We start from the raw sequence: 8450 nt of genomic DNA, 5'->3' as shown, positions 1-8450 counted from the left end.
TCATGGGCACTGTCTCTCTCCCTGCAACTCCTTCCTGTAATGTCTCCGTGGTCGCAACTCCCTCTTGTAATGTCTCTGCGAGCATTGCATTTGTTTTCAGTGTTTTTCCCCCCGTCAGTCAGTGCGAATGGCGTATGTACTACTTCTCGTTGGCAAGTGGTTGTGCGTTACTTATCCTATTGTGAGGACATATGTATGTATCATTTTGGGAATATTTTGAAGGGAATACAAAAGCAACCAACTAAGTAACATGAAAGTCAGGGTGGAAGTGGGGCAAATAGAGGCAACCCGGCCGGGAGAAGAAATGTATCAAAATTTAAAACAAAATTAGAAATAAGTTTAGTGTAAGGTAAGATCACATTTATTTTTGAGTGTCTGCATGGTAATCAAAATTCAATTAAATTTATGTGTTATGTTAAGAGCGCCTTGCCGTGAAAAAGTCCCCCTCCTCTATCTCACTCTTTCTCTCTCCCTTCCGCACAATCTGTCTAATAATAATAATAATAATAATAATAATAATAATATTAAACACATTTTAGTCGCATTACTAGGTAATTGACTGAGGTGCAGATGCTATTTCTGTTATTATTTTACCGTCAATGACAGCCGGACGTGCAGCTAAATAAAAGTCTCAATAAGCTTCCATTGACTGCGGTAGACGTTCGATTCATGTTGACTGAGGTGCAGATGCTATTTCTGTTATTAGTCTTCCGTCATTGGCAGCCGGATGTGCAGCCAAATAAGTCTTAGTATACTTTTAGCCTGGAACTTTGAAATTAAAATGGAAGCTTATTGATAATGTGTTAAGGGGTAGGCACATTTTTTGACTTGCGGGCCAGAATGGATACTAAAATTTGACAGCATTTGGACACGCAATGTATTTTATGAAAGTTGGGGATTGAAATATCAGAAAAAAGACATTGAAGGTGAAAATGTATTAGGAGCATATTATTATTCAACAAAAAAGAGCAATCTTTAAATTGAGAGTGATGAGCGGTAAGGGAAATTAATGAGGTCATAGATTTTTACTCTAATTTGCGGCAGGCCGGATTAAAAATCCTAACGGGCTGAATATGGCCCGCGGGCCGAGGTTGAAAAACTACACACGATCCGGGGGCATGGCGAGCGCGCGAATCCCACGGCGGCGTAACGTTCGTTCGCCCAAACTTCCGGTCGGCGAACTGTCCGGTCTCCCAAATGTACATTCGGCGAACTGTCCGGTTGCCCAAATGTCCGTTCGGCGAACTGTCCGGTCGCCCAAACGTCCGTTAGGCGAACTGTCCGGTCGCCCAAACGCCCATTCGGCGAACTGTCCGTCGACCAAATGTAAAATGGGTAATTTTTTTCCTTCTGTCGAACATTTTCACTCAATCCTATTCAGTACTGAAGGGTTTTGTTGTAGCCCAACATGTTTGCCGTTCAATATAACTTTATACAAAATATGGAAATTATGTTTTAGTATCTCACAAATTTGGAACGATTGATTAGCTGTACAGGAAATAATGTTGATAGCTGTTTTAGTTTATGAGCTGTAGCAATACACATGAACACAGAGTCCCTTCAGATCACATGGTAACTACACAAAAATTCTACATGTACCTAAATTGGAAACACTTATTAAGATTAATAATTTTTGTCTTTGTCTGGGTGGTATGAGTGATCGGATGCCTGCTCTTGTGGAGGCCTTGGTTGGATTCCTACTTTTTCATTGTGTCAGGAAGGGCATTGTGTGGCCAATCTATCTTCTGAATCAATTGTTTTGCTGTGACAACTCTTAAGTGGAAAACCCTTAAGTGATGTATGGATCATTTTCCATTCAATTCTGAATGGCAAAATTACTCAAATGTTCCACCTCAATAGCCAGCTGCAAAAAAAGTTGGGCAGTTTAAGACCTTCGTTGTGGCATGAGTGGAGCAGTGACTGCATCGGTTCATAGTAGAGAACTTCTTGAGGTTTTATGTGTGCAAAATTGGACCCAAACGCAGGGAAGCAGGCAGTCACAGGGAATGAAGCCAACACCTAACAGAACTAGCTGTGTTCCCTTGTGCAATGCGTGAACACTGCTATCATTGAACTACTCCATCAATGTGGCCAAAAACCATTGCATAACAAAGCCTGAGAAATAAGTAGTGTGGCTCACATGCACAGACCAAAAGTTTCTGACTGTCGTTACTCGGCTTCATATTATGCACATCTTGTTTTAAAATTGCAGTGCAGAGTAAGTGATGGAGTGAATGATTACCATGTTTAAAAATGAGGCCTAAATCTGACCACTCAGGTAGTCTTGACTATTGCCATGACAGGTTTGAGTGTGAGTTAATAATTATGAAATGATTTGAAAGTGACCTACAATTTAGAATAATAAATAAATATTCATTAATTTTCTGTTCCACTTATCCATGCCAGTAAAACTAATGTTAGATTTTTAATTTATTTTACCATTGATGCCCTTCTAAAGGGTTTGAAAAAAAATAGGTCGAGATGGAAATGCCCAGAATGTCCTGATTGAAGTATCTTAGTTGTTCCAATTTTCTTGCCAGTATAAACATCAGAGGCTGAATGGATCGGAGTGGGAAGCGTCTGGCTACAATTTAGCCACAGGTCGTCAATTAATTTTACCTTCATGACCTGTTATTGTGTTTGCAAAATAAGTCAAGTTTAAATGTCCAGAATTTCCAAGATATTTTACTTGGTCCCTTTTGATTGCCTGTATAATCATTGGAAGTTGACTGGGTTGAAGCCGGAGGGCTCTGGCTACAATTTTGGTTGTCACAGAGAACAGCCAAGGGTGGAGGAGTGACAAACTGGTTGAATGGTTGGGTTAGAGTTTGGTCATTAATATTGAAAACCACTGGATACCATCCAAATCGTAACCAGGTAAAACAATAGCATAGATTTTCTGACACTCACTTTACACTCATGTCCGCTTCATAGTTCTGAGATTGAGGCTTTAATCCTAGGTGGTCGCAACCTTCCTGTGTGGAGTTTGAATGTTCTACTTGTGCCTGCGTGGGTTTCCTCCTTCATCGGAAACACATGCGTGGAAGACTGGTTGAAGACTATATTGTCACTAGGCATTAGTTTGACCATCTTCATCTCATTGTTTCCTCAATTCAACTTGCCAGGAGCCTTGCCTACTGCCCACTGTTGGCTGGGTTATGTTCCAACACTCCCATGACTTTTGTGAGGATAATTGACAACTAAAAAGAATAAACTTAAGACTTCGCTTCACTATTTAATCTATTTACTATGACCTAATATTGTACTACAGCTCTCAACATATCCTCCCAAACCCTCAAGCCTGCACGTATAGTCTCAAGACATCCGTTCAGTCTTAATTCTCTCTTCATATATTGTGTATACAGCACATACAAGAAGAAGTTTTCGATTGGCTAACACAGGGCATAGGAAGCCAATAAGAGAAATTATGTAGGGCTCTTCTAAACAAAGACAAAAGGTATTTCTTTTTTTAAATGCCTCTTAAAGATGTGCGCAAACAGCAGTCATATTGAAAATTGTCCTTGTCCATTTTCACCCTCTCCCCTCATTTGAGTACAGCCTGTAGTTCAAGTATGATACATGATATCAAGGAGTTTCCCCATTTTTTGCAAATGTTATGAAAACTCAAAAGTAACTTGTTATTGTGTAAAATTACTTTGCTCGGTATCTACTCTTTGAGCAGGTTGTGGTCATTAAGCATGTCAATCAAAAATTAGACTGGTCACCGTGTCAAAAGAAGACAAAGTAGTGACTCGCTGCCAAGAGATTATTTATTGATTTTACGTTTTAATTTATTTCCCTTACTACTTATCCTGACGCGGGTCGCGGGGATGCTGTAGCCTATCTCACCAAATTGTGGGCAGGAGGCAGGGGACCCTGAATTGTTCCGTCAGCCAGTTGCAGCGCACAATGAGAAGAACAACCATTCATGTTCACACTCATATCTAGGGATAATTTAAAGTGCCCAACCAGCCTATTATGCATGTTATTCCGATGTGGGAGGAAACCGGTGTACCCATAGAAAACCCACACATGCAACATGCAAACTCCACGCAGGAAGGTCCGGACCTGGGATTAAACCCTCAATCTCTGAACTATAAGGCGGATGTGCGAACCACCGTGGCCGGTCTACTTGCCGAAAGACATTTAGCCGACTGACACCTGGCCAACGGCCAACTCGCCGAAGGGGCTCTGGCCGAACGTAGAATTAGCCGAACGACTAATTGGTCGACCGACTATCTAGCCGAAGAACATTTAGCCGACACGCTCGCCCCGCCCCCGGTCGTGTGTGTGTACGTGTTTTTTAACCTTGGCCCGCGAGCTCTGTACGGCCTGTAACTGATAACAACATTCATTTAGAATAATACGTTACAGATAACAACATTCATTTAGAATAACAAGTTACAGATAACAATCATTTAGAATAACAAGTTACAGATAACAACATTCATTTAGAATAACAAGTTATAAATAACAACATTCATTTTAGAATAACAAGTTACAGATAACAACATTCATTTTAGAATAACAAGTTACAGATAACAACATTCATTTTAGAATAACAAGTTACGGATAACAACATTCATTTTAGAATAACAAGTTACAGATAACATTCATTTTAGAATAACAAGTTACAGATAACAACATTCATTTAGAATAACAAGGACATTTATTCACAGCCAAACAAAGTAGTCATAACAGTAAGTACTATAATGACAGAAGAAGAAAAATATTTATACCGTGCGTTATACGAAGAATAAAGCGAACATTTGGAAGACGGCCACAATATTCTTTTCCAAGGGCAATAAGCAAGTGATAATCACTATTAATTAAAAAAAAAAACGAACAAGCATTATGAGAGATTTACGCCACAAATACAGCTGTAAAGCTGGCATGGCGAGAAGACGTCTACACACTGCTAGGGGAGTAGTTTCGAAATTTGATACTGAACCTTTATTTTTTATACGTTGCAGATGTAAATAACTGGAATAAAAAAAGTGTTTATAATGTCTCGTATTTGCCTCTCATATTTAGCTTTGATGTAAAATTAAAACTCTTCTATCCTCAGCAGGAATAAAGGAATAGGCCAGATTGTTAAAATACCTTTGGAAGAAAATACATGCTATTTTTAAATCGGCTTATTATTTTGTAAATCTTAATAATATCCATTCTGACATAAATACTTAACGCTGGATAAGATTTATTTCTCATTTGTCAACCATTCAATTTCACTATGGTGCATGTCTTACTGCACTCAAAATATTCTTGTGGAATAGTGGGTCAAATTGTTTTATTGTTATAAGTTATTCCCAGAACAGAACAGTGGTTTTCCAGACAAATAGGCAGTCTTTTTTTCTTACAAATTCAGAGATTGTATACAGTTGCAATGGGTAACAAAACAAAAATAAGATAATGCACATTGTCAAGCAAAAGAAAAAACTGTATAATTTTAAAATGCATGCTTTAGTTATAAAACACAAATAAAACATTACAACTATCATTCCTATGAAGAAAAAGATAATAGTGATTAGGATGTCGAGGGTTGAAGCCACGAACAGCACTGCGGAGTTACAGAGCACATGTGGATTTCTTCAGGCTAGTCCACCTGAAACATCTGCAAAAGTAGTCACAGCTGAATTCCTAAGGCCCGGGATCATAGTGCAATTATTTCAGTGCAAATGTTTTCATTTATGATTCCCACACTTTCAATGTTTTTGTTAAGCTCATGGTCTGGGCTGAATATTATTGCTGTCACCTGTTCAGATCATTGAGGGGAGCTGAGGTTTGGAAAACAGAACTGAAAATGGCACAAAAATGCTCCCATAGCGTGATGTCAGAAAATAGGGGTTGAAGATAAGTAGAGTGGATGTATAAATCCTCAAATTAAGACTCCAAATGAAACACTTGAACCTCAAATACTTTTCCCATGTTTTTTAGTTCGGATGTTTGCCCACTGCAGGTGTTTCTTAGCCAAGGTTCTAGACAGTACTCATACCTGTCAAACTCTGCCGATCGCTCCCCTTATTGATGTTTGCAATTCCCCTTATTAAGTGACAATAAACTGTATAAATGTAGCGTGGCACACATTTACTTACATATGGCTCAGTTAAAAGTCAAATTTTCCCCAAAGTGAATGAGGTGCTCAATCAGCCTTTTGTATGCACTAAATTCAATATTCCGTAGATGTCGCTGACAGCTTGACTGTTTGGGAACATTGCTTGCTGACGCGCTATATTTATATAGTGCAAAGGGCAGAAGTGAAGCGTATGTGGATATCATGCTCCAAGCATGACAACATTAGCAATCAATGATGATGTTTTCGTCTGCTACCAGTGACCAGACGTTCTGGATTAGAGGTGAAATGGGGAGGATGAGATGGGTTTTACGTACAAAAGTTGTTATACGGCATGCACAATTTGAAATGATCAAAAAACATAAAATACATTAAAAAAAATATTAGTTGACAGGTATGAGTACTTTAAATTTCCAGTAAACATTTTCCCATCAAAACCATGGAAGTGTGTAATGATAGTGTTTGGAGAGCCGCAAAATGTAAGATTTAAATAACTTGTGTGAATCTCCTGAACTGAGTACAGGACTACTCGGTAACCATGCTGGGCCACATTCTGTATATCCAGATTTGATCAAGTATTTATCTATACATGATGTGATTTAATGCAAAAATAATTTATTGCATGAGGAGTTCCCATCTTTGTCACATTTTCCCCCTGAGATATACACCATCTGCTGTAATTTGCCATTTTCACGGCTCAGTGGCACTTCTGCTGGCTTACTCGCTACCAAAAGACTGTTCATCTGGTTTACAGTCTACTTTTTTCTCTCTGCGACTTCTGTTTGGTGCCAAGGCGAGAAGGACGTTACTCAGCTTATTCACTGGCAGGAGCCGGTCGCCTTTGAGAACTGAGGTGGTCGTCTGGAAGTTACCACTTCCTGGTTGTTAAATGTGCTGCATTGAGCTTGAAGTTTACAACTATTCATTCATTTTCCACTTATCCTCAAAAGGGTCACAGGGGTGCGTGCTGCAGCCTGTCCCAGCCAACTTTTGGGCAAAAGTCAGGGGACACTGATGATGCTGGTTTCACAGGAAACATCATTGGTTAAACTCTGTGTGCTGGATCGGAACAAAAATCTGCACCCACTGCTGCCCTTTGTGGAATAGTTTGGATACCCCTGATTCGTACTGTTCAATCAGTTGTACATATTTTTGGTACGTGAGAGGAAATCTTAGAAAGCCCATGCAGCCCCCATGAAGAATATCAGCTCTTCCACTCTCATATCCAATGAATTGCCATTAAATGACAAGTGAGTGAATGTTAAATTCAAATCCTATCATGGTATCATGGATTAGTTTGTCAGCCAATCGCAGGGCACACGGAGACATAAAAGCGTTCACACTCACCCCTGAGACAATTTAGTGTTCAACCAGCCTTGCATGCATATTTTTTAGATGAAATTCTTTAATATCTAGACACATGAATGAAACTAACAGAACATAAAAATATAATTTTTAATTAAGGGATTAATTTTTATTTTTTTAAAATCTTTCCTCATGCCTTAAGGCCTGCAAATGTTACTTGCCTTGCCCTACTTTAGGAAAATCGCCTGACTGAATTCATTCCTTTTCTGACCTGCTTTATCCTCATTAGGGTTGCTTGGGGTTCTGGAGCCTATCCTAGCTGACTCTGGGCCACAGGCCCTGAATCGGTGGCCAGCCAATCGCAGGGCACAAGGAGAGACCGACCACCATGCACACTCACCCATACGTAGGGGCAATTTAGAATGTGTCCTATCAGCCTACCATGCATGTCTAATATTGTAATTGAAATACTCTGGGTGATTTTAGGTTTGGCATGAGTTCTGAAGACATCCGATCATGTGCTCTTTTCCCCCTCTTTACAGTACCACGAGCACTGATGAAATTTGGCAACATTTAACACATTAACCATAATCCATAAATCTCAATGGCATAGGAACACAATAAATAGAATAAAATTTTGTGTTCATTTGGTATTGCCTACAATATTTTTTCACTATTACACAAAGTTTTTGTGTTGCCGTGTATCCGTTACTGTGCGACATATGAGTGCGCTTGTACTGAAAATAGAAATGTGTGAGTTATTAACAAAGTGGATTGGACTAGGTGAAACCTTCCAGGGAACCTCTGCTCAATGCAGCCAGTGTTGTTGAAGTACAGTGCACTCATTCACGTGGGTCTGAAGTGGTTTTTGCAAAAGTTTCCATTTGATTCCCTTTAGAGTTGGAAGCTTAATTTCTTTGTTGATGGGACGAGAACCATGAAGAAGAGCCTTGTTAGTCTTGGCTTTTCATGGTATTGATGCTGACTCTTTTAGGTGTCTTGGCAGAGCATTTTGAGCTGGCTTACTGTCATAAGTAAAATGAAAATCACATTCTTGACGGTAACTAGACAG

This window comes from Stigmatopora nigra, unplaced genomic scaffold (genome assembly GCF_051989575.1).
Source record: "Stigmatopora nigra isolate UIUO_SnigA unplaced genomic scaffold, RoL_Snig_1.1 HiC_scaffold_56, whole genome shotgun sequence".
Classification (NCBI taxonomy): domain Eukaryota; kingdom Metazoa; phylum Chordata; class Actinopteri; order Syngnathiformes; family Syngnathidae; genus Stigmatopora; species Stigmatopora nigra.
The sequence above is the reverse complement of the archived record's forward strand: the minus strand, read 5'-3'. Positions refer to the sequence as shown.